Source organism: Thamnophis sirtalis, unplaced genomic scaffold (genome assembly GCF_051295495.1).
Source record: "Thamnophis sirtalis isolate CommonGarterSnake01/CBP01778 unplaced genomic scaffold, rThaSir2_p1.2 scaffold_13, whole genome shotgun sequence".
NCBI classification, from domain to species: domain Eukaryota; kingdom Metazoa; phylum Chordata; class Lepidosauria; order Squamata; family Natricidae; genus Thamnophis; species Thamnophis sirtalis.
Genome location: NW_028261393.1, coordinates 10,395,374 through 10,419,973, shown reverse-complemented (window position 1 = coordinate 10,419,973; position 24,600 = coordinate 10,395,374). Strand labels below are relative to the sequence as shown.

Here is a 24,600-nt window from a genome sequence, read left to right as displayed (position 1 = left end):
TATCTATCTATCTATCTATCTATCTATCTATCTATCTATCTATCTATCTATCTATCTATCTATCTCTAATCTATCCTACAGTATAGTTCATTGTTAACACTTTTAAATAAATGGAAAATTGTAACCAAGGATCTAAGTATTTGCCGTAGTTATACCTCCTGGGATCCTTTCTTCTTTCTGACTAAAGAAATAACTTCCCTTTTGATCCATCTTAGACCCAAGTCCAGGCAATAAATGACACTCAAGATTAGCCGTAACACAATCATATTTCCACCACATTTCATAGTAGCAAATCCCAAAATGGAATTATTTCTTTTTGTCTCTCTTGATTCTTCAAAGATTTCGTAGGGGGATCTTCTGATGCTCGTGTTTTGGGAGGTGGGAAACATCTTCTCCTTGTCCATTTTATTCTCCTGCATAATTTAAGACTTTGGGGCTGTGCATTTGTGCAGAATTGTGACAGAGGGCAACTGGGCAGGTTTCATGCTTGCACTCCAGGCACCCAACACCCGAAACAAGAAGACTCTTACGCAGAATCAGAGATGGGGGATTTCTGATCTTGCATCTAGAACTGGACTATAACTGCCCACATTCCTCATTCTAAGAGAATGCTGATGGTTGGGTTATCATCAGCTGCAATTGGAAGGTCCCTTTTTCATGATTCTTGCACAGACCATCTTATCTAACCTGATGTCTCTGGAAGATTACATTTTCCTTGTTGCCAAGTGGATTTGCCACAGTAAGCAAGAAGAATGGGAATTGTACTCCAGCACATTTGAAGAATATCAGGTTGCCTGAGCCTGACAATGCTTTATCAGTGTTCTAATCTTTCAGGATGCCCATAGGAACCAAATATTAAATGTCTGTTGAATAGTAGACATTTTTGAATGATGAATTGCTTTGGAATTACTCAACCCCATTTTGACTACTCCAGATGTGTGGTCTTCTATTCCCAGAATTCCCTGTCAGCTGGGGAATTCAGGGAACTCGTTTGATGCATCGGCTGTGTTAGATTGCGCACAGCATGACTATTATTTTGAGACAACCCAGGAGCAATATACAGTACACAGAGGTTTTGTCTTTCAAACAGTGGTTTATATACAGGACTTGTATATACATACATACATGTGTCAGGCAAATACTAGGCAAGCAATCAATCTTCAACTCTACACGGAAAACTACAATGGAGATAGATACCTGAGGAGAGAGATACACCCTCACATGGCCTCCCTTATATAGGCTACTTCTTAAAGTGGCAGTAACCCTGCCGATTCATTCTCATTTCATCATCTCAGTTTACAGCCTTACAGGAAACTGGTCAGCTACCCTGACAGGCTGGGCCTTTTGAAGTTTATCACTTAACCTAATAATTCCTGACAACTGCAGCAAGAAAGATCATAAAACAGGGCAAAATTCACTTAATAAATTCTCACTTAGCAACATAAATTGTGGACTCAATTGTGGTCATAAGTCGAGGACCAGCTGTATTATAATCAGCACTGAAAACTGGAGAGTATCTTCATACAAGATTTGGGAGGGAGAGCCAAGCTGCAAAGAATATTGGAAGGGCTAGAAAGAAACACAGATAAGGGTGTTTTTAAAAAAGGAACCAGGAAGATAACAGAAAGAGAAAATATTTGATCTGTCCGGGACTAATCCCGAGGGACTTTTATATTAAAATTACTGGCTGCAAAGGATCCATCAAAGCTAAATCACTGAAAAGAAAGAGCAGGTAGGAATTGCTGAGAATCAATAACGGCAAACATGTGACAAAATGCCAAATGAAATGGGTAAGAACCAGCTTCTTTGTAATTTTTGCTAATGCTAAACAAAGTAGGTTGCATAAGAACCTAAGAGTATAATCTACTCCCTACAGTTAGAGGAGCAGTTACAACATGTTGAAAGGTAACACGTGAAGTGTTCATGGGAAGCATTAATACTTTATAATGCCTTGGTAAGACCACACATGGAATACTGCATTCAGTTTTGGTCGCCACGATGTAGAAAAGATGTGGAGACTCTGGAAAGAGTGCAGAGAAGAGCAACAAAGATGATGAGGGGACTGGAGCCTAAAACATATGAAGAACGGTTGCAGGAACTGGGTATGTCTAGTTTAATGAAAAGAAGGACTAGGGGTGACATGATAGCAGTCTTCCAATATCTCAGGGGTTGCCACAAAGAAGAATGAGTCAAACTATTATCCAAGGCATCTGAGGGTAGGACAAGAAGCAATGGATGGAAACTAATCAAGGAGAGAAGCAACTTAGAACTGAGGAGAAATTTCCTGGCAGTTAGAACAATGAATCAGTTGAACAGCTTGCCTCCAGAAGTTGTAAATGTTCCAACACTGGCAGTCTTTAAGAAGATGTTGGATAGCCATTTGTCTGAAACATTATGGGGTTTCCTACCTAGGCAGGGGGTTGGACTAGAAGACCTCCAAGGTCCCTTCCAACTCTGCTATTGTGTTCTATAGTTGCAAGCCATGATGGCTCCCTTGGCATGCTATGTTTGATTAGCTCTCATCCTGAGTAGGTCTTTTCAATGCCTCTGCCTGTTGTACAGACTCCCTTCTTTGGTTGAGTGCATGATATAGGGTTTCCTGCCTAGGGGGTTGGACTAGAAGACCTCCAAGGTCCCTTCCAACTCTGCTATTATATTCCCATTCTTATTCTAACACAGTTCACCGGTGTAGAAAGCAAGACAACCAGCTGGTTCCAGAGCAAATTTCTTGGCCCTTAAATCTCAAGAGCAATTCTGGGTCAAAAGCTGGAGGTAAACCCTGCGAAAACAGGAGATGGAAGGCCTTGAGACAAGCTATCAAATCTGTGTTGCAAAAATCCTGATGCCCACTAGATGCCAACACAGCTAAGAGATTTCTGCACCTGTCCGCTTACATACCTGGTGCTCCGCTGCTTTATTCTCAGGACAGATCTGCAGCTGTTTGAAGAGTCTTCTCCAAAATGTGTGGAATGGACTTCTGAAAAACAATGGGGAGAAAATCTGTGCAAAGAGGAAAATTTGCCCACGCAAACACTTGTGACATGGGCCCTTCCTGTTTACACCCTTGCATCATTTTCTAGAGCAGTGTTACTCAACCTGGGCAACTTGAAGATGAGCGGATTTCAAATCCCTGAATTCCCCAGGAAGAGATTTCTCATCCAGCCCCAGATGGAGAAACACGGCTTCTGAATCAGAATCCATTTCAACAGATCTAAAAGGTAAAGGTTCCCTCACACATAAGTGCTAGTTGTTCACGACTCTAGGAGGCGGTGCTCATCTCCATTTCATAGCCAAAGAGCCAGTGCTGTCCAAAGATGTCTCCGTGGTCATGTGGCCGGCATGACTAAATGCCGAAGGTGCACAGAATACAGTTCCCTTCCCACCAAAGGTGGTTCCTATTTTTCTACTTGCATTTTTATGTGCTTTCGAACTGCTAGGTTGGCAGAATCTGGGACAAGCAACGAGAGCTCACTCCGTTACGCAGCGCTAGGGATTCGGACCGCCGAACTGCCGACCTTTCTGATCGACAAGCTCAGCATCTTAGCCACTGAGCCACCGTGTTTTAAGAGCTTAATTCTCAGTATTTGCACAGGACTGGGAAAATGAGGAAAGACCTACAGAAAAATATGTAATTTTAAAAAAAATACTAGACTGCAGAAACAGACAGATTGGCATTAAAGATATAAGAAAAAGAAGGTACAGAATATTTTCAAACATGGGACTTGTTTTATTAATTGTTGGATAATAGAGGTAGAAATTAGGAACTGGAAACCACTTAGAGAGGGCATTGTGAAGCGGTTTATATGTCTAAGTCAGAGGTGGGTTCCTACCAGTTCACACCTATTGGTAGAACCGGTTCATCAAATCTACCGAACCGGTTAGAAGAGGTTCCACCAGTGGACCCAGAAAGCAGGTCACACCTACAGAAGAGGTTCCAAAAATTTTTGAAACCCACCACTGGTCCTTGGATATGATTATTCTACACTATCATGCTCATATTTATAAAACTCAGTGCCTCTGTGAACGGTGTGGATGACTACTGCGTTTGTGGTGCAATCAGAACATTGCGTGTGTTGAAGTTGTTTTAACGCAAACCAAAGATGCCTTTAAAAAACAAGTTTACATCATATTCTTATGCATGCCAGTGCTGTGTGTGAGGTAATTTAAGGTGGTTCTGACAAGTGTCGTCGGCATCTTCATATCCGGTCACATGGGCGGCAAGCCACTCCCACAAAGGAGGCCACACCCACAGAGTAGGTTCGAACAATTTTTGAAACCCACCACTGGTCTAAGTGTTATTGAAAACTGTATGGTGCCTTCATGCAAGATTTAGGATAGAGAGCAACCAAGGTTGCAAAGAATGTTGGAGACTATTGTGAGTTTTGTGTCCAAAGCCACCGGGTGCCAAGGCAATAATCTGATTGGCAAAGCAGAGAACAATGATCGCCTTGGAAAACTCCAGTTTCCACCTCATTATGACAGCGTTATTGTGAAAGAAAAACAAGTTACAACAAGCTCAGGAAGCCTCTTTGGCTCTGAGCCTGCCAGCTCTGATTGTGGCAGCTTTAATCCCAAAATGTAAAGCTGTTTTTTTAAAAAATGTTCCGCAAATGAAGTCGGGTCAAGGGCCAAGTTTAAAAAAAGATTGCGAGAGAATAAACATAAGAATTAACAGTAAAAGGAGCCGTGTAAAATACAGAAAATGTACCAACAGTTAATAGAATTAATAGAGTTAAACAAATCCCGAAGAGGAGTGTTATAGCATTAGACATTTAAGGTATTGGTATTAAGCTAAGAATAGATTAAATAATGAACACGATTGTAGATTTTAATTGTTCACACAAAATACTTGTACCCAGACACTGTTTAATGATAGATGGATTGTTCATATTAAAATAAAATAAAAACTTAACAAAAAGAGACAGAGAACTACTAAAAAGTTGCGTTATGAAACTGTGTTACCATTTATGGCAATCATCATCAATACAGACAGGATGGCTTTTTTTAAAAAAGACAAAACAATGTCAATCATGGATTTTAGAATAAAGTGGAAGGATTTACTGCCCCCCCCCCAAAAAATAGGTTAATTCAATAAGCAGTGAATGTAATCTCTTTGTGCCTATGCACGTCTCCACAAGTAGGAAGGTGATTTAGCTTTTCTTTCATAAATCGCTTTTGAGAAACACAGGTTCCAATCTCTGCCAGAAACCACTTGTGAAGGCTTAACAGGTAGGAGCATTACCGTAGATTTAACAATGCTTGGCTTGTGCATGGTTTGTTGACAAAAGCATCACTGGCTACATTTGAACAACACTCCAAGTTAAAAACTATAAGCTACAACTTGGCAGATACTCATTACATATTATAGGTCTTAGATCTGGCCCACGGGGCCACCTTGGAAACAGTGAAGGGCCAGCCCACTGTGCCTCTGCCAGCAAAAGTGGAGCTTGGGAACTGTTTTTGCTGGCAGAGAGTTGCAGGAGGGCATTGTCACCAAAAACGGAGCTCAGGAGCCCATTTTCACTGGCAAAGGGTTGCAGGAGGGCATTGCAACCAACAACGGAGCTTGGGGGCCCATTTCCGCTGGCAGAGCACTAGCGCCACCCCAAGTGACATCGAGCTAGCCACACCTCCCCACGCTCCCCTCCCCAAGGTCAAACACAACCCTGATGCGGTCCTCAATTAAATCTCATTGTACACCCCTGTTATAGTATCAACGAAATGACTTTATTGTGACTTGTCCAGCAAATGGTACCGTGTTTCCCCAAAAATAAGACAGGGTCTTATTTTCTTTTGACCCCCGAAATAAGCACTTGGCCTTATTTTCAGGGAGGTCTTCTTATTTTTGAGGTGCATGATGTGGTGAGCGTGGTCAACTCATGGCTGCTGCTGTGCTGCAATGTTTTCAGGGAGGGCTTATTTTCGGGGGAGGGTTTATTTTAGTGCATGCGCTCAAAAGCCCGTTTGGGCTTATTATCCAGGGAGGTCTTATTTTCAGGGAAACAGGGTAGTTACTACAAACTATGATTTAGTCAAACTATGATTTAGCCTGCAGCATCTGAAGCTCTCCCTTCCTCCACTATATAGCCTTGATTTGTAAGAAAGGAATTGAAAGCTTTCAATGAAGTGAAACCACTGGCCAGTTGTGGCTCAGTATTTTCTTGAGCAGTACATATACAACATTTGGAGATGTTCCAAATGTCCATGAGTCACAACTAATACAACTGTCCACAGCTGTGAGACTTGTAGTCCAAACATCCAGGTAGTCCTTGGTTTAAAACCATTCACTTAGGGATTGTTCAAAATTACAACAATGCTGGAAAAAGTGACTTACAACCAGTCGTCACACAATGGATCCTAACAGATGATCACAATCTAGAGGGTTGGCAACTGGCTCGCACTTATGACAGTTGCAGTCACATGATCATCATTAGTGACTTTCCCAGTCAATTTCTGATAGGCCGTCAGTGGGGAAGCCTGCAGGAAACATCACCATTCATAGTCCTGTAACGTCTCCCTTAATGACCAATGCAAAAAAGAGGATAAAACTTGGCATGGTTGTGTGATGACTCACTTAACCACCACATAGCTTAAGGACCAATTTTACAGTCTCATTTCTGGTCGTAAGTCGAGGACTCTCTGTACAAGAAAAAGCCTCTCTCATTTACAGCCTCTTTCCAATCTCGCAAAGGAATTGGAGATGGCATTTTCAAAGTGGCTGCAGGCAAACTGCACAATCAGCTTCTCAGTTTGTGTACTAGACACGCCCTGTAGCAAAGCTCACACCAGGAAATGAAATAACAGTCAAAGCAGGCTGCCACTTTGATAAATGTATACAATGGGTAACGCTTGCAGAGAATAAAAATAGCTTTAAAAGGCCTGGCCTAATGAGATTTGCTGGAAAGTGTCAACAGAGTAGAGAAGTTATTGCATTATTTATCCACATCTTTTAAGTGTTGTATCAACATGAGGCCCTGTGTGAGAAAGCAACTGCTTTTATTCAAAAGGATTGTTTCCTAGAAGTTTCGCATCCTTCCGTCACTGGAAGCCGCCTGTCTCAGGACAATGCTGATATATTTCTAAAATCAGTACAGGTTCTCCTCGACTTACAACAGTTCACTTAGAGACCATTCGAAGTCTCAGCTGCACTGAAAAAAAAGTGACTTATGGCCACCTCTCACATTTATGATCATTGCTGCATTTCCATGGTCAGATAAATTTCTATTTAGATGCTTGACAACTGACCCACATTTATGACGGCTGCAGTGTCCTGGGGTCATGTGATCCCCTTTTGAAGTCTAGCTGCAAAATATTAAGAGTGTAACTTGATTCAGCTTTTTTCCACCCAGAATTAAATATATCATTAAAAGCCACTGCAGGGTGCATCGAAGTAATTGCTGTCCAATAAAAGTTTCAGTCTCAATACTTTACTTAACGTTGCATTGTGAATCAATGTGGTGTGTGCATGTTTCTTAAAACAAAAAAGACAAACAGAGCAAGTTTTAAGAAGGATTAAAATACCAAAGGAGAAAGGAGGAGGGAAAGGAAAGCAGGGAGGGGAAAAAAGCTTTCAGCTCCTTTTTGGAGTTTTTTTTAAAATAGATGTGTTTACTTCTTCTTGCTCTTTTCCTTCCAGCTTGATTTAACCATTCAAAAGGCTGGAGAATGTGAAAATGCACTGATAACTTTTGCACCACTTTGGGCAAAGCCTAATCAAGATATTATCTTCCTCTGGGGCTTTTGCACAATAGCCATTCATTGAAACAGCTTTTTCCACACCCCTGAGAAAGAAACTTTGCCCCAAAGGAAAATTTCTTTCAAATTTTACAGAACAAGAGATCAAAAGTCACGCAATCTGCATTTGATGGCAAGGTATGCTGGCCGGGGAATTCTGGGAATGGAAGTCCACACGTCTTAAAAGGTCTCACCAAGGTTGGACACACCGGGCTTAACTTCTTAACTAGCACAGCATTAAAAGAATAGAAAAAACAAACTGTACTGTGAGATCCAATCTTCCTGTCTCTCTTTAACCATGTTCAGTTTAAATTTAACCATGTGAAATCCTCAAACCCAATGGTGGGATTCAGCCAGTTTGCCCCACTTCGGGAGAAGCTGTTGTTAACTTTCTGAGCAGTTTGGGGAACTGGCTGTTGGAAGAAATCATTAGGGCAGAGAACCTGTTGTTAAATTATTTGAATCTCACCATTGCTCAAACCTCATAACTTTAACCTTAAACTGTCTACGGTTGACCTCACTCCATTCCTAAGAGGTCAATAGGGGTGTGCATAAGTGCACCAGTGTGCCTAACATCCCTGTCCGACTGTCTCCATTTATTTGTACCCATTTCCTGTGTTCTTATTCATGTTTATTCTTATTCCTGTTATCTTGTACATAAGTGACAAATTAGATATATAGGTATGTAGGTATGTAGGTGGGTGGGTGGGTGGGTGGGTGGATGGATGGATGGATGGATGGATGGATGGATGGATGGATGGATGGATGGATGGATAGATAGATAGATAGATAGATAGATAGATAGATAGATAGATAGATAGATAGATAGATAGATAGATAGATAGACAGACAGACAGACAGATATGGTAGGTAGGTAGGTAGGTAGGTAGGTAGGTAGATGATAGATAGATAGATAGATAGATAGATAGATAGATAGATAGATAGATAGATAGACAGACAGACAGACAGACAGACATGGGAGGTAGGTAGGTAGGTAGGTAGATGATAGATAGATAGATAGATAGATAGATAGATAGATAGATAGATAGATAGATAGATAGATAGATAGATAGATAGATAGATAAAAGAAGAGATGGGTGGATGGATGGATGGATGGATGGATGGATGGAAGGATGGATGGATAGATAGATGACAGAAGAGATGGAGGGAGGGAGAGAGAGAGATAGGCAGGCAGGCAGGTAGGCAGAAGAGATGGGTGGATGGATATAGGTAGGTAGGTAGGTAGGTAGGTAGGTAGGTAGGTAGGTAGGTAGATAGATAGATAGATAGATAGATAGATAGATAGATAGATAGATAGATAGATAGATAGATAGATAGATAGATAGATAGATAGATAGATAGATAGATAGATAGATAGATAGATAGATAGATAGATAAAAATGTTCTTAAGTCCCTTGTCTTCCCACCCCTTGTGTAAATCTATGGCTTTCTTATCTGGTTCCTTTCTGCTTTCTTTCCTCCTGCTGCCTCCCCCCACCCCACCCCCACCCCCAGGGAAACAAGGTCTCCCAAAGACCAAGATCAAGGAAAACACACACAACCCATGTCGTTAGATAAAACTTTGTCCAGGACAAAAGTCCGACTTCCTTTCTACACAATAGCAGAATCAACCTCTGAATACAAGCAAGGGGAGAATAATCCGTTTTATTACCCGAAGGCCATTAAACCTGCCTGCAGAAAACACTTTCGTAGTTAATCCGGACTGGAGTTACTCTCCCCCCCCTTTTTTTTTTCTCCTGCTCAGGCGAGGCTGAAAAATTTCTGCATTTCTCCACCAACAATAGCCAGAGGTGATGCAATTGTTTGACAAAAGGTTCCGGGTTTCCTGCTAGGGATGCAAAATAGGAGACTCGCCTTGTTTTTCAAGCCGCCACGGTTACTTGGGGAGGCCAAAGTTTCCCAAGGAGAGGCAGTCCTCACAACTGAGCCCCGAATTTCCCCTGCCAAGCAAGCCAGTGGTTAAATGAGATTGGCCCCGTTTTCTGAAGGGAACCTTGCTGTGAAGGGAGGGCAAATCCAGAGCTGGGAGTTCCCGATTCAACCCAGGCGCGTCTAAGCGACTTTGGAGAACCACCAAAGCGCCACTAAGGATGTGTGTGCGCGCGTTGCGTTTGTTTTAATGCCAGCCATAATGACTCAAGTGCCACCCGAGGCGTCGGTTTCTTTTGCTTCTGGTGGTTTTGCAAAGTGGGGGAAAACAACATCAATCAATCGCGATCCAAGAAGCCGCTGTCCGCTGCTCTCGGAAACTACAGAAGTTGCTAAGAAAGTTTTTTTTTTTAAACTCCCCCCTCCCTCTCGGGTTGGAGAGGCCCAGATCAACCCATGGGGGAGCCCCGCTTCGCCCGGCCCTCCCGTACCAGACGAAGGCATCGCGGGGCAAGGCGCGTTGCCCCCTTGCCAGCCTGCTTGGAAACCCAAGCGCCAGTAAACGAAAGGCGAAACCAAGTCGGAGGCTCGGTGGCTGCCTCTCCCGGCCAAGAACGAAGCTAGCCCGCAGGGAAACCAGCTCTTCTCCCCTTCGGTCGCCCAGAAAAGACCCTCCCCGCGGAAAACGGCCCGATCCAGCCCCGCTCCTCTCGACCCCTTCCACTTACCCCAGCAGGGAGAACCTGGGAGAAGCCACTTGGTAGCCCAAACGACCCGGAAAGCCAGCGGCGGGCGGGGACGCCCCTCCTGTCGGCCTGGCTAAGTAAAACCCAAGGGAGACCACACCCAAACCTGCGCGGGCAGGTATACGGAGGAACAGGTTTTCCTGCCGGCGGGGCCGCCGAAGTGGCCTGTCCTCCTTATTTTAGGGAGGAGGGGAGGAGGAGGAAGGGGCGCCTGCTTCGTTAGGAAGAGAACGGAATGGAGGGAGGAACGTTGCACAATTCAATTCCATCAGAATGGAGCTGGAAGGGACCTTGAAGGTCTTCTAGTCCAACCCCCTGCTCAAGCAGGAGACCCTGTGCCATTTCAGACAAGGGACTATCCAATTTCTTCAAGCACCCACAAATTTTGAAGGCAAGCTGTTCCACAAAGCTCCCCGTCTTCAAAAACTGCCCCCCTCTTCCTCCACCTGGCATTCTCAGAATGGCATAGATTACAGTGTCCATGGTTCTCAGGCAGTATGACTGTGGAGATGGGGGATTATGGGAGAGGCAATCGGGGTGCAGAGCTCCCAGTTGTTAAAGGAGGATCCCCATGGTTCCCCAAATGGGACAGACTTAATGGGGTGTTTTACAAAACTCCCCAGTTTTGTTTTCGTTGTTGTGGTGGTTGAAACCAGCATGGGTTAAGAAGCAAGGATGCAGGTTTACCCCAAAGCAGGGACCATGCTTTTTCAGGCCATCACCCCTGGGCTGGTACAACAGGTCTTCAAGCCCTTTTCACAAATTACTCCTTTAGAAACACACAGAGACTTACTGTGAGCATTTACTTTGTACATTATTGTGATGAATAAATCCAAATTATTCCCCCCCCCTCTCCTCTGCTCTGTCCCTCTATGCCTTTGCTCTCTAGTGGTCTTCAGAGTCACATGGATCTTGCTGGAGTCCCCTAAAGGGATTTTTAAAGTCCAAATAGGATTCTCACTTCTGAGTAGCCAAAATTCAAAACCACCCAACAGATTTGGGGAACAAGAATTATTTTATGGACAGATATATATATAGCCATAACTTTAACCTTAGACTGTCTACTATTGACCTCACCCCATTTCCTAAGAGGTCTGTAAGGGGAGTGCATAAGCGCACCATCGTGCCTCCCATCCCTGTCCTACTATCCCCTTCTTTTCATACCCATTTCATTCATGCTCATTCATGTTTATTCTTATACCTATTATCTTGTAAACGATTGACAAATCAAATAAATCAAATAAATACCCCCAATGTAGTCTTATCAAACTCCGGAAGGTTGATCAATTTACACACACATACACACACACACACACACACACACAGATAGACAGACAGACACAGAGACACAGAGACAGACAGAGGGAGGGAGGGAGGGAAGGAGAAGCAGAGGAATTGGGAGAGGGAGCAGAAGGGTTGGATAACATTTGAAGGGCCCTGATTTGCTAATTAATAGTCAAAGGCATGTATGTTATTCACTCACCTGGGATAAAAAGGAAGCTCCCCCCAGGAAGCTACCAGTCTTCTGATCAAGGCTGGCCTTGTGAGCTAAGCAAAAGGGTGGGGAATTTAATGAACGTTGTGCACCTTGGCTCTCTGCCTAATTTGAAGAAGGGAAAAAAATTGGACTGGTATTAGATGATTCAGACTGTGGGCTCGAGATATGATGAATGTGGAAGGGAGGGGGTTGTGGTTACTAAGGTAGTATGGTAGAAATGTACAAGGGATAAAATGGCTTTTTCTTCCCAAGGTGTAGCAACTCAGATGATGAATGGAGAGAGAGAGAGAGAGAGAGAGAGAGAGAGAGAGAGAGAGAGGAGAGAGAGAGAGAGAGAGAAAGAGAGTGGGGGGAAAGATGATAATGATGATGAGAGAGAGAGAGAGAGAGAGAGAGAGAGAGAGAGAGAGACGGACAGATGGATAGAGATGGATGGATGGATGGATGGATGGATGGATGGATGGATGGATGGACGGATGGACAGATGGACGGACAGACAGTCAGACAGACAAATAGGTAGATGGATGGATGGATGGACGGATAGAGATAGATAGATAGATAGATAGATAGATAGATAGATAGATAGATAGATAGATAGATAGATAGATGATAGACGACAGACGGATAGAGATAGATAGAAAGATAGATACTGTAGCAGAGGTGGGTTCCTACCAGTTTGCACCTATTCGGTAGAAACGGTTCGTCAAATCTACCGAACCGGTTAGAAGAGGTTCTACCAGTGGACCCGGAAAGCAGGCCACACCTACAGAAGAGGTTCCAAATTTTTTTGAAACCCACCACTGGTCCTTGGATATGATTATTCTACACTATCATGCTCATATTTATAAAACTCAGAGCCTCTGTGAAAGGTAAGGATGACTACTGCGTTTGTGGTGCAATCAGAACATTGCGTGTGTTGAAGTTGTTTTAACGCAAACCAAAGATGCCTTTTAAAAAACAAGTTTACATCATATTCTTATGCCTGCCAGTGCTGTGTGTGAGGTAATTTAAGGTGGTTCTGACAAGTGTCGTCGGCATCTTCATATCTGGTCACATGGGTGGCAAGCCACTCCCACAAAGGAGGCCACACCCACAGAGTAGGTTCGAATAATTTTTGAAACCCACCACTGTACTGTAGATAGATGAGAGAGATGTGAGGGAAGCCTTGAGAGTCTGGGGAGGGCAAAAACACGCCACCCTGCCCCGCCGTGGTGCAGGAGTCAAGTAGGCCACGCCCACCATGGCCACACCCACCCAGCAACTGTACAGAGAACCGGTTGCTAACATTTTTGAATCCCACTCATGTCCTGGGTCCCATTTCCACTGGCAGAGACACTGTAGGCCGGTCCTTCGCTGTTTCCAGGGTGGGATGTAAGCCCCTGCGGTCCAAATATGGCCCACCAGCCTTGCATTTGACCCAGGAGTGGGTTCCAGATTCTTTTACTGGCGGTTTGTTCATGCTTAGTGAAAACAAATTGCTTCTGTGCATGGGCAGAAGCAAAAAACCAAGATGGTGGTGCCTATGGCATCGCCAATAGAACTGGTTCGGAGGAGTGGACGGCCAAGTTACTACCTACTCAGCTGAACTGGTCCAAACAGGTAGAAACCAGGGGTGGGTTTCTCGCCCCGTTCCAACCGGTTCTGTTGGAACAGGGCCGGCGGCGTCCTCGTGCACGCGCGCAGCGCACACATGCGTACTAGCGTCTGTGCGATGCTCCAGCTGCTCCTGGAGGATCGCGCAGGCGCTGTATGCGTCCTGCGCATGCGTGGAAGCGCAGAACTCGTCAAAACCGGGTAAGGAACGTGGGCGGGCGGGTGGGCCCTTCGCCGTTCCCGGAAGTTAGTTACTTCTGGGTTCGCCGACCAACTGGTTCGCGGGGACCGCCGCGAACCGGTTGAAACCCACCCCTGGTAGAAACCCACCTCTGCTTTGACCCCTCTGGGCTAGATGGACAAGCAGTCTGAGCTAAGGCAATGGCCTTCCTCCTCCTCCTTCTCCTCCTCCTCCTTCTGGAAGAGTCTTCTTGGCTCCTTTTAATGGGGTTGGGGTTGACTCTGTTCCACCCAGTTGCTGCCCAGCCCAGCTTTCAGCATCTTATCAGGCATTTTGGCTGCTGCAAATCATAAAACATTTCCAAGTGGAAACCGGACTGTGTTACAGCCTGTTCTCAGCGGTTACCAAAGTGGTAATTGAGGACCGTTCTTTGTCCTTTCAAAAAATCCAGCTCAGGCTGGAGACGACTTGAATGAGGGATGCCTGAAATTGTTTAAGAGTAAGGAAGAAGGGCGTTGTAATCTCTGCCAGCACAAGGCAGTTTGGATGCGGTTATGCAGGAAGAAAATGGAACGGTAGCTCCCAGCGAGAGTACAATTCACTGCCTATAAATAGATGTTTCTGCAAGAAGTTAGTTAGGTTTTCTGCTGGAGTTAATTCTGGTTTTCTCATTTTTATTCCAACTGGGGGGAAAAAATAGCAGCATGAATGCTGCAATTAAATATTTAGTAGGCATAGAGTTCGGAAGAAAGTTCAAAATACAACTTAATTGCATCCACTAGAAGTGCAATGACCATTTACAACCCAAGTAATAGATAACACAGTAACTATGATGGAATGTAGTCTGGATTCCCAGGGGGGAGGGGCTGCATTCCAGGAGGGCAAAGAGACAGGGAAACCTAAAATAGTTTGTTCTGGAGAAAGAGAATTAAGAAGACTCCTAGGAGCCGTGGTGGCACAGTGTTTACAATGCAATATTGCAGGCTAATTCTGCTGACTGCGAGCTGTTGGCAATTCAGTTCTCACTGGTTCAAAGTTAACTCAGTCTTCCATCCTTCCAAGGGTGGTAAAATGAGGACCCAGATTGTTGAGGGCCATAGGCTGACTCTGTAAGCCGCTTACAAAGGGCTGTAAAAGCACTGTAAAGCGGTATATAAGTAAGTGCTATCCAGAGGTGGGTTCCTACCAGTTCGCACCTATTCGGTAGAACCGGTTTGTCAAATCTACTGAACCGGTTAGAAGAGGTTCCACCAGTGGACCCAGAAAGCAGGCCACACCTACAGAAGAGGTTCCAAAATTTTTTGAAACCCACCACTGGTGCTATTGCTGTTGCTCCTCCCTAGCAATTTTCAGAATATATCCACAGTGCTGAAAACATTAAGCATCTGAGGGCAGGACAAGAAGCAATGGGTGGAAACGAATCAAGGAGAGAAGCTACTTAGAACTAAGGAGAAATTTCCTGACAGTGAGAACGATTAATCAGTGGAACAACTTGCCTCCAGAAGTTGTGAATGCTCCAATGCTGGAAGTTGTTAAGAAGATGTTGGATAGCCATTTGCCTGAAGTGGTGCAGGGTTTCCTGCCTAAGCAAAGGGTTGGACTAGAAGACCTCCAAGGTCCCTTCCAACTCTGTTATTCTATTCTATTCATTAGAATACTTAACTATAGAGTTGGAAGAAACCTTGGAGGTCCCTTATGATGTAGAACCATGATGACAAATCTATGGCATGCAAGCCAGAAGTGGCACGCATAGCTCTCTTTGTGGACATATGCGCCGTCGCCAGCTGCTCTTCTAGTTTCCGGCGTGCATGAAAAATGGCTTGAAAACAGCCTGAAAATGCCCCCCAAAATGGCCTAGAAATGAGTGTTGGGAGTATACTCCTAGTGTTGGGTAGGCAATATAGATTCATATACAATAACAAGTGGTCGATGTTGCTTTAAATGGGTGAATGTACTTATCAGCTGTAATTAACTTTACAATCAAATGTAATTAACTTTGCAATAAGAGGGAGTCAGGAAAGCTCACTCTCTCTCTCTCTCTGCTTGCCCTATGCTTGATAACTATTTGCTCGCTTGATGATTGGAACTGCGACTGTAAGCAATTGTTTGTTCTTTGAATTGTGTCTGGACAAATACCTACTATTACTGCTTGTGAAGCTATTAATGTCAGGCCTGCAATTATATTCCTTTTAGAATTTTGGCCTGCCACACTTTCTCTTATTTCAATATGCTGTTTCATTAGTATAGTCAATGGGAGGGGGGAATAGACAGGAGTGAGATTGTGGAATGTATTGTTATCATTCTTTTCTAGAAGCTCAAGGTCATCTTTTGTCTCCGTACTTTCACACCTGACCAGAAGCAGCTGGGTATGGATGCCAGCCTGGAAGAAGAAGATTGGACCATGTGATGGATTGTGGGTGTGGGGACAAAATCATGAACTTTTAACTGGGTGGAATTCTGATGTTATTTCCAGTATTGGGATTCCATAGAACGATGCCAACATGTCTGTCTTATTAAATTGGAACTTTAAGGATAGCTCTGCCTTGGACTCTGATTTAATTCTGCATGATATTTGGAACGCTGACAATTATTAGTAGTAAAGCTACTTGTTTTTACTAGCAGTGTCTGAGACTCTATTCATGTGTTTCTTCTACTAGCAACATTCCTTCTCTCTAGCTGTACATTCCGCTGCGCTACTTTCTGTCTCCCAACAATACCCCTAACAATGGGTATGAAAAATTGCCCAGAAAACAGCCATGAAACAGCCTGGAAAAATGGCTCAAAAATGGCCTGAAAATGACCCACAAACAGCCCAGAAACAACCCCAAAATGGCTTGAAAACAGCCCCAAAATGCCCCCCAAAACAGAAATGTGCACACCAGTCATTTGATCTTTGGGTTTCTGTCCTCCGGCACATGGACATGCACGCACATCCACGAATGTTCCTGTTTGGGCACTTGGTGCCAAAAAGGTTTGCCATCACGGATGTAGAACATAAAAGAGAATATTAGGGCCACTGTCTTTTTTTTCTTGTTGCAATTTTTTTAATTTTTAAACATTAAAAAAAGAGCATTAAAAAATCTCATCCATTCCATACAGCATGTCGTTTAGTTACAAGTGTTTTTGCATCCATATTCTCAATTACATATGCAATCACAGATTTCCCGTCTAATATAACTAAATACCTCACTTTCATTGTACAACATATATTCAATTACGATTAATATTTCTTTCTTTTCAATAAACCTAATTCCCTTACATTCTTGATTGTCTGTTTAATAACAATAAACCTTTATATAATCCCATTCTGAATATTTTTACAATATAAAATTTTTTGCCAACTATTTATATTTGAATATCACTATTTTCAATTATGTATAACCCCATCAATCATCTATCGAGTATGCTTATGTTCATTATTGTCCTTGTACGTCATACATTCAAACAAAGATGTTATTGCTTCATTTTTCAACAAGGTATTCTAAATAGTCACTTCACATATATACACCAATTTTTGATTACTTCCTTATTAAAATTATTTATCTTATATATCTTTATAATATATACTTAGAGTTATACATTATATCACCAATCCTCTATCAAGTATACATAAATTCATTGTTATCCTTATTCATTTTAAAACAAAAAGTTCTAAATTATTCAATTCATATATATATATATATATATGTATGTATGTATGTATGTATGTATGTATGTATGTATGTATGTATGTATGTATGTATATTTAAAGTCACAACCCCTGGTATGCCCAAATATGGGAGGAAGGTCACACTTCCATTCTCTGTCCTTTGGCTCGTCACAAGAGACCATCCAGACAGAAACCCAATATTTTTTACTGTTGCCTTTTTGTTACATTTGTTATATTTATGCTGATAAATAAATAAAGGGAGACTAGTATAGATCTATTTCAAGCTATTTAGCTCTCATCAGCTAGCCATACCCATAGAGCACAGGTTCGATTCCCAGCATGGGTATGGCTAGCTGATGAGAGCTAAATAGCTTGAAATAGATCTATGCCAGTCTCCCTTTATTTATTTATCAGCATAAATATAACATTATATATATATATATATATATATATATATATATATATATATGTATGTATGTATGTATGTATGTATGTATGTATGTATGTATGTATGTATGTATGTATATATATATATATATATATATATGTGTGTGTGTGTGTGTGTGTGTGTGTGTGTGTGTGTGTGTGTGTGTGTGTGTGTGTGTGTGTGTGTCTTTCTTTGTATCGTTATTAATCTATTTCACAACATAATTGTATTATCACTTAACTCCTTCAATTAAAACATAAGTAAAACATTTTTCATTTTCAGGCTTTTTTTCCCAGCCACTGATAAAACAAATCCATATCTTATAAATTACTCGTTTTCTTGTTCTCTAATTTCAAATGTCAATTAGGGCCTCTTTCTGTCCATCCTAGGAAGGAAGCCCTAGCCAACCACTTCTGAGTAACCTTGCCAATAAAATTGGCTTGTCCAGTCAGCCATCAGGCATCAACACTGACTTGAAGGCACCCCCCTCTGCCCCAAAAAAGATAACCAGCTACTTGTTTTTTTATCACGAGCGTCTGTCTGTCTAAGCATCCAGGACTCTTATAAATACAGAACTGTGAAAGAGGAATAAATGGAGCGGAACCATCAATTGGATGCAAGCCACATTCCTCAGTGGCAGGTTAGATGCACGCCTGGTCTCCTTTTTGCAAAGGAAATGCTGCAGAAATATCTTGGTCCCCGTCTTGTTTTCCAAAGAATGTGGGTTGGTCTTTTCATTTTATTTTATTTTATTTTGCAGCACCTTCTTGTGATTCTCTATTGCGCTTTTAAGTCAGCGTTTTTAGGAGCAGAGAGGGAGGAAGCCCGGAATATGCTGCATTGATATGCATACAAATGAAATCCCAGGGCTGCGTGGGTGGAAAGAATATGTGCTCAGAGGCAACAATTCTCAGATCTCTGGGGATCTGCCGGAAAGGATCAGTGGTGTTTGCTGGTTGCATGGCTCAGAAGCAAGTGGGATCTTTCCATCATCCGCAGGGCTGGGAAAACCCTGGTTATCTAATACATGCCCTTTGAATACACTGTTTTTTTTTGGGGGGGGGGGTTCCAATTGTTTTTATTTTTTATTCTCTTACATACCATTTTAACAATTCACATAATTGTTATTCTTCTTTACGTTTGTCATTCTTATACATTTGTTATTTCATTTAATAGGGTATAAATTAACATACAGTTTGGGTTGCTTTATTTACCATTCCTTCCGCCTGTTGTAACACCCCCTTATTTTCCCTTTCTTTTCTCCCTCCCTCCCTTCTCTACTTCCTTCCTTCCTCCTCTCCTTCTCCTTCCTTTTTCCCTTACCTCTCCCCCTACTCCTTCTCTTCCCCTTCCTACCTTCTCTCCTTCTCTTTCTCTCCCTTCCCTCTGCTTCCCCTTACCTCTTTATTTCCCCCTCTTCCTCTCATTCTCTCCTCCTTTCTCTTTCTTTTTCTGTTGTTATAGGTGTCTCTTTCAAATCTCAATTTATTTATTTTTTATGGTATTTCTGCAAACCCAAATAAAATTTAGTATGTCTTATTCCCCTACCTTCGCTAATCTATCCTATGTTTTTTCCCCCTTTATATCTTGCTCGTGAATATATACTTGTATATTTAATATTTTCTTTTCTGTTCCCCTCCTTCTGTACCCACTTTTTCATTTAATAGTGAGTGCACTCACTAGTGGAAACGGCTGCTTTCTCCCAGTAGTAGCAGAAGGACTGGTCTTCCTGCTGCTACACAGAATCCTCTGGAGACAAGGCTGCAACATCCTCAAAGCCGAGAGCTGATAATCTTTCGGGCCTCAATAAAATCTAACTTCTGAAAGTCTCCCTTTGAAGAAGATGCCTTTCAAGTCAGCTGCAATAGGTCCCCGTAGGGGATAAATAATTTAACAACCAGTTCTCTGCCCTAATGACCATCTGGGTAGACGTGGCTTGGTGGTCTTGTGACTGGGTGGGTGTGGCCAATTCAATGTCACTCAGGTCAATGGGTGCTTCACCTTAACTGTGACAATGTAATAAGGGTTAACAGGAGAGGCAGTTTCTGTAAGCAGGGCAATAAAGATGAAGCTAGAAACAACACCAGAATGTTTCCTTCCTGCCTTCCTTACAGGATTAGCCCTGTAAAGTGGGAAAAAACAAAAGGAGATTTCTTCCAACAACCGGTTCTCTGAACTGCTTAGAAAGTTACCAACCGGTTCTCCTGAATAGGTGCGAACTGGCTGAATCCCACCACTGAACTGTGGCCTCCGTGGCAGGGTCTAGCGTGGCCCTTGAGAGCAGGCAGATTGTCGAGCTGAGCTTTAGGCATAATATCAACTCCAAGCAAGAGTCCGCGTGAATTATAATTTGGAGGACTATGGATACACCAAGAAGGGAGAGCTCTTTCCAACAATATTTCCCAAGAAGCTTCAGGTCCTGTGGGCCCAGGGTCAACGCATCAGCCTGGGATATGGGGGAGGGGGCGGTGTCTCCTTAATTACCCCCAGAAGCTTCCCTTTCCTCGGTCATTTCCGCTGCCTTGAAATCCACCCGTGACCTCTCTACTTTTGAAAACACCCAGGGCTCTTGCTGGGATGCTCTGGGACAGACAGGACATTGTTTGAAAAAGCTGGAGGACAAACAAGGGATCCTTTGAGCCATGTGAGAACAGCGGCATCGCAAGGCGGGCGGGAGGCTTGGCCTTTTGTTCCTCCGGCTCCCGAAGAGGCACCAGGAGCCAATGACAAAATCCAGAAACAACATGGGGGTGGGGGGCTGGGAGGGGGTTGGGCTGGCACAAAGGCTTCCCGGGGCATTTCTTCCCACCTCTGTCCTTCCTTGCTTGGGTGTGTTTTGGCTTGGAGATGTCATCTGAGAGCCACTTGGTGTAGGTGGCACTGAAGTGAGAGAGAGAAAGAGAGGGAGGGATGGGTGGGAGAGAAAGACAGAGAGGGAGAAAGAGAAAGGGGGAGAGGGAAATAAAGAAAAAGGGAGAGAGGGGGAAGAGATAGCGATGCAGAGAAACACAGTCAGGGATGGAGGGAGGTAGAGAGGGAAAGAAAGAGAAAGAGGGAGAGAAGGAGGGAGGGGGACAGAGAAAGACAGAGAGAGGAAGCGATTGAAGGAGAGAGGGGGAGAAAGAGAGAGGGAAAGAAGAAAGAGGGAGAGGGAGAGAGAGGAGGAGGGAGAGAGAGAAAAGAGGGGGAGAGGGAAAGAGAGAGAAAGAGAGGGAGGGAGAGAGAGGAGGAGGGAGGGAGAAAAAAGAGGGGGAGAAGGAAAGAGAGAGAAAGAGAAAGGAAGAGAGGGAAATAAAGAAAAAGGGAGAGAGGGGAAAGAGATAGTGATGCAGAGAAAGACAGTGAGGGATGGAGGGAAGGAGAGAGGGAAAGAAAGAGAAAGAGGGAGAGAAGAAGGGAGGGGAAGAGAGAAAGACAGAAAGAGAGAGGGAGCGATTGAAGGAGAGAGACGGAAAGAAAGAGAGAGGGAAAGAAAGAGAGAAAGAGGGAGAGAAAGAGGAGGAGGGAGGGAGAGAAAAGAGGAGGAGAGGGAAAGAGAGAAAAAGAGAAAGGGAGAGAGGGAAATAAAGAAAAAGGGAGAGGGGGGAAAGAGAATGTGATGCAGAGAAAGACAGTGAGGGATTGAGGGAGAGAGAGAGGGAAAGAAAGAGAAAGAGGGAGAGATGGAGGGAGGGGAGAGAGAAAGAGAAAGAGAGGGAGCAATTGAAGGAGAGAGAGGGAGAGAAAGAGAGAGGGAAAGAAAGAGAGAGAAAGAGGGAGAGGGAGAGGGAGAGGAGGAGGGAGGGAGAGAAAAGAGGGAGAGGGAGAGAGAAAAAGAATGAATTATCTGCTGTGAGGCCTGCTCCTCCTAACAAGTAACAGACAGCAGGAGTGATGGAAGCTTGCTTGGCAGCCCTGCAGAACTGGGAGTTAAGAGAGCGTTTCATTTTATGAGTTGGCGAAGGCCAGCCTGGAGAATGGGATGATTCACTCTGTGTTCTCTCAAGCAATTGCAGCTGTGCCCAGGGGAGCCGGAGCAGAAAGGGGCTCCGAGGGCACCCCTGGCAACCAGCCAAGCCAAGTGGCGCCTTTGCCGAGATGTCAGGGAGAGGCCAACAGGGTGACACGCAGGCCCCAGGATGCAAACTCTTATTTCCTAGGGCTCAGAACTGAGAAGAAAGACCAAGAGAAGGTAGAAAGGAAGGGGAGGAGGGGGGACTAGAGAGAGAAAAAAGAGTTTACCGAAGCCTCTTTCACTTTGCTCAGTAGGATGAACTAAGGGGGGGAGGAATAAAGCCCTCAATTTGGTCTTTGAAAGAACTCAAACGTCTTGTTGCCTTTGTGCTAAAAAAAAGTGAGTTTGGAGCTGGTTGGTTCTTGGGTAGGAGACCACCACAAGACACTAAACTCTAAGATGGACTGCAGAAGGGAGGGAGGGAGGGAGGAAGGAAGGAAGGAGAGGAGGGAGGGAGGGAGGATGAAAGGAAGGAAGGGAGAAGGGGAGGAGGGAGGGAGGAAAGGAGGGAGGATGGAAGAAAGGAGAGAGGGGGGAGGATGGAAGAAAGGAAGGAAGAAGGGAGAGAGGGAGAATGGAAGGATGGAAGGAAGGAAAGGAGGGAGGGAGGGAGGGAAGGAGGAGGGAGGGAGGGAGGGAGAAGGAAGGAAGGAAGGAAGGAAGGAAGGAAGGAAGGAAGGAAGGAAGGAAGGAAGGAGGGAGGGAAGGAAGGAAGGAAGGAAGGAAGGATTTCTCAACCTTAGCAACTTTAAACTGTTGGCTGGGGAATTCTGGGAGTTGCCCACAAATCTTGAAGTTGTCAAAGTTAAGAAACGGTGCCCTAAAACCAACAGTCAGTACTTCTGTGCTATGGTTAAAAAAAAAAATGCATGGCCCCTGGGTGTAGGGAGGTCATCTAATGCTCCCGATTGCCAATTTGTTTCCAATCAAACCCCCAGTGCTGTTGTTCCCCCTGACAGCTGCCTAAGACTTACAAAGGATGCCAGAAAAAGTTTCCCTCCACATGGACCTCCCTTGAGTTCATTTGGGGTGATTCACCTGTGTTTGCTCCTGATTTATCTTGTGGCAATTGGAGGCCAATTTTTTTTTCTCCAACCCTTCATTCTTTCCAGACCTTCCTCTTATCCTGCTGCTCCTCGAAATCTGCAACAATCCTGCATCTAATTTTGATCTTATACCGTAATGGCTAAAAAATGTCAATCGTTGGCCATGTGCGTAGTGTAACAAATAAATGATTGTGTTGTTTTTTCATCCTAGATTTCTCTTTTTCGTTGCCTCTATCTTGCACTGCCTACTGCAGCATTGGGGGGGGGGGGATTAATGTCAGATTATACCAGATTCCCATTTTGGGGGTGGGAAGCCACTCTAGACGATCTCCTGCTAGGTGTGACCAGGGACATGACAGTGGGAGATGTGCTCAGTCCCTCATTCAGGGGACACCAACCATCAGGTCACCTCCGTCCTATCCTTGCCCAAACAGTGAGCAACTGTCTAAAACAGGGATGTCAAACTCAAGGCATCAAGGCTGTATCCAGCCCACGGGGTGTTTAGATCTGGCCTGTGGGGCTGCTCTGGAAACAGTGGACCAGCCCCCGGTGCCTCTGCCAGCGAAAACGGGCTCCCAATTTCCGTTTTTGTCTGGGACGGCCTCCTGGAACCCTTTGCCAGTGAAAACGGAGCTCGGGAGCTCAGGAGCTCGGGAGGGAGGGAATCGCTCCTGGGGGAAGGATACTGCAAAATCCCCATTCCCACCCCACTGTGGGGCCAACCAGAGGTGATATTTATCGGTTCTCCGAACTACTCAGAATTTCCGCTACCGGTTCTCCAGAACCTGCTGAATTTCACCCCTGCCTCTCTCTCTTCCGGGAGAGGAATCCCACAGGCCGGCCCCGGCTTCTGTTCTTTCTCTCCGGCTTGCCAAGAAACCCCAATGCCAACCCTTGGACGTGCAACTCCCAGCTGGCTGTGGATCAGGGAGCCAAGAAGACATTGGAGACAGCATACTGCCCTCTAGTGGATCACGGCCATGCTGCTCAGTGGGCAAAGCTGGTCAAAGAAACCCCATGCATCTTTTCGACCAAGTGCCTCACGTCCAAAGCCTGGACGGCAGACTTCGGCTCCGTCATGGAATCTATAGATGCCTGAGGCCCCGGCTGCCTGCCCTCCCCCCAAGCCCCACAACTTGTCTCTGCTACACTGCTCCCCGCCCCCCGCCAGGGACACCAAAGGCGGCGATGCTTGGGACTCAGGCAGCTGGTCAATCCTCTAAGCAATGGACTTGGGAGACACAGACAACAAACTCTTTGCTGCCATCTAGAGGTCATCACGTTTTTGCAGATTTATATTGTCTGTTGATTTGTTTATTTAGAACTGAAGAAGCTCCGTGGATGAGGAGTGAAATACAATAACAGACTTGGAAGGGACCTTGTAGACCATCTAGTCCAGCAGTCACCAACTGGTGGTCCATGAGAAAATTTTGGTGGTCCACAGAAAAATTATTTGCATTTTTTTATAGTAAATCAAACTGCAGCCCCTTGGCCGGATGCATGCAATGAACACTTGTGTTGCTTCAGAGACTCTCCCTCTTCGAGGTCTTTTTGTATGGATTGGAGGGGGAAGAAATTCTGACTTGGGATCTGCTTCAGCCTCCTGGTGTGGGGCTTTGGGTGAAGGCTGGAAGGACGCGCCGCTGGTGATGAAGAGCTGGAGGGCCTCGTTCCAGAGGGACGGCATCATGGCCTGGAACTGGCTGACCATCTCATCCCGCTGAGCCTCCAGGCACCAGTACCCGGCCTTGCACTATCGCAGGTCTCCCCTCTGTTGGAAAGCCTATGTTCATAGTCCTCAGTGAGGTGCTTCTTCTGAGCCTCCTTCTCGGTCAGATCCAA

General features: G+C 44.5%; 1 protein-coding gene across 1 annotated transcript in view; it reads right to left on the bottom strand.

The window, feature by feature from the left end:
• Positions 1-10,408, bottom strand: part of LOC106553576 (FXYD domain-containing ion transport regulator 3-like) — an 18,315-nt gene extending 7,907 nt beyond the window's left edge. Inside the window, exons 1-2 of the mRNA XM_087727793.1 lie at positions 10,353-10,408; positions 2,899-2,977 (exon numbers count right to left, since the gene is read on the bottom strand). The gene's annotated coding sequence lies outside the window, so the exon portion shown is untranslated. The remainder of the gene's footprint in view (positions 1-2,898; positions 2,978-10,352) is intronic.
• Between the last annotated feature and the right edge of the window lie 14,192 nt (positions 10,409-24,600).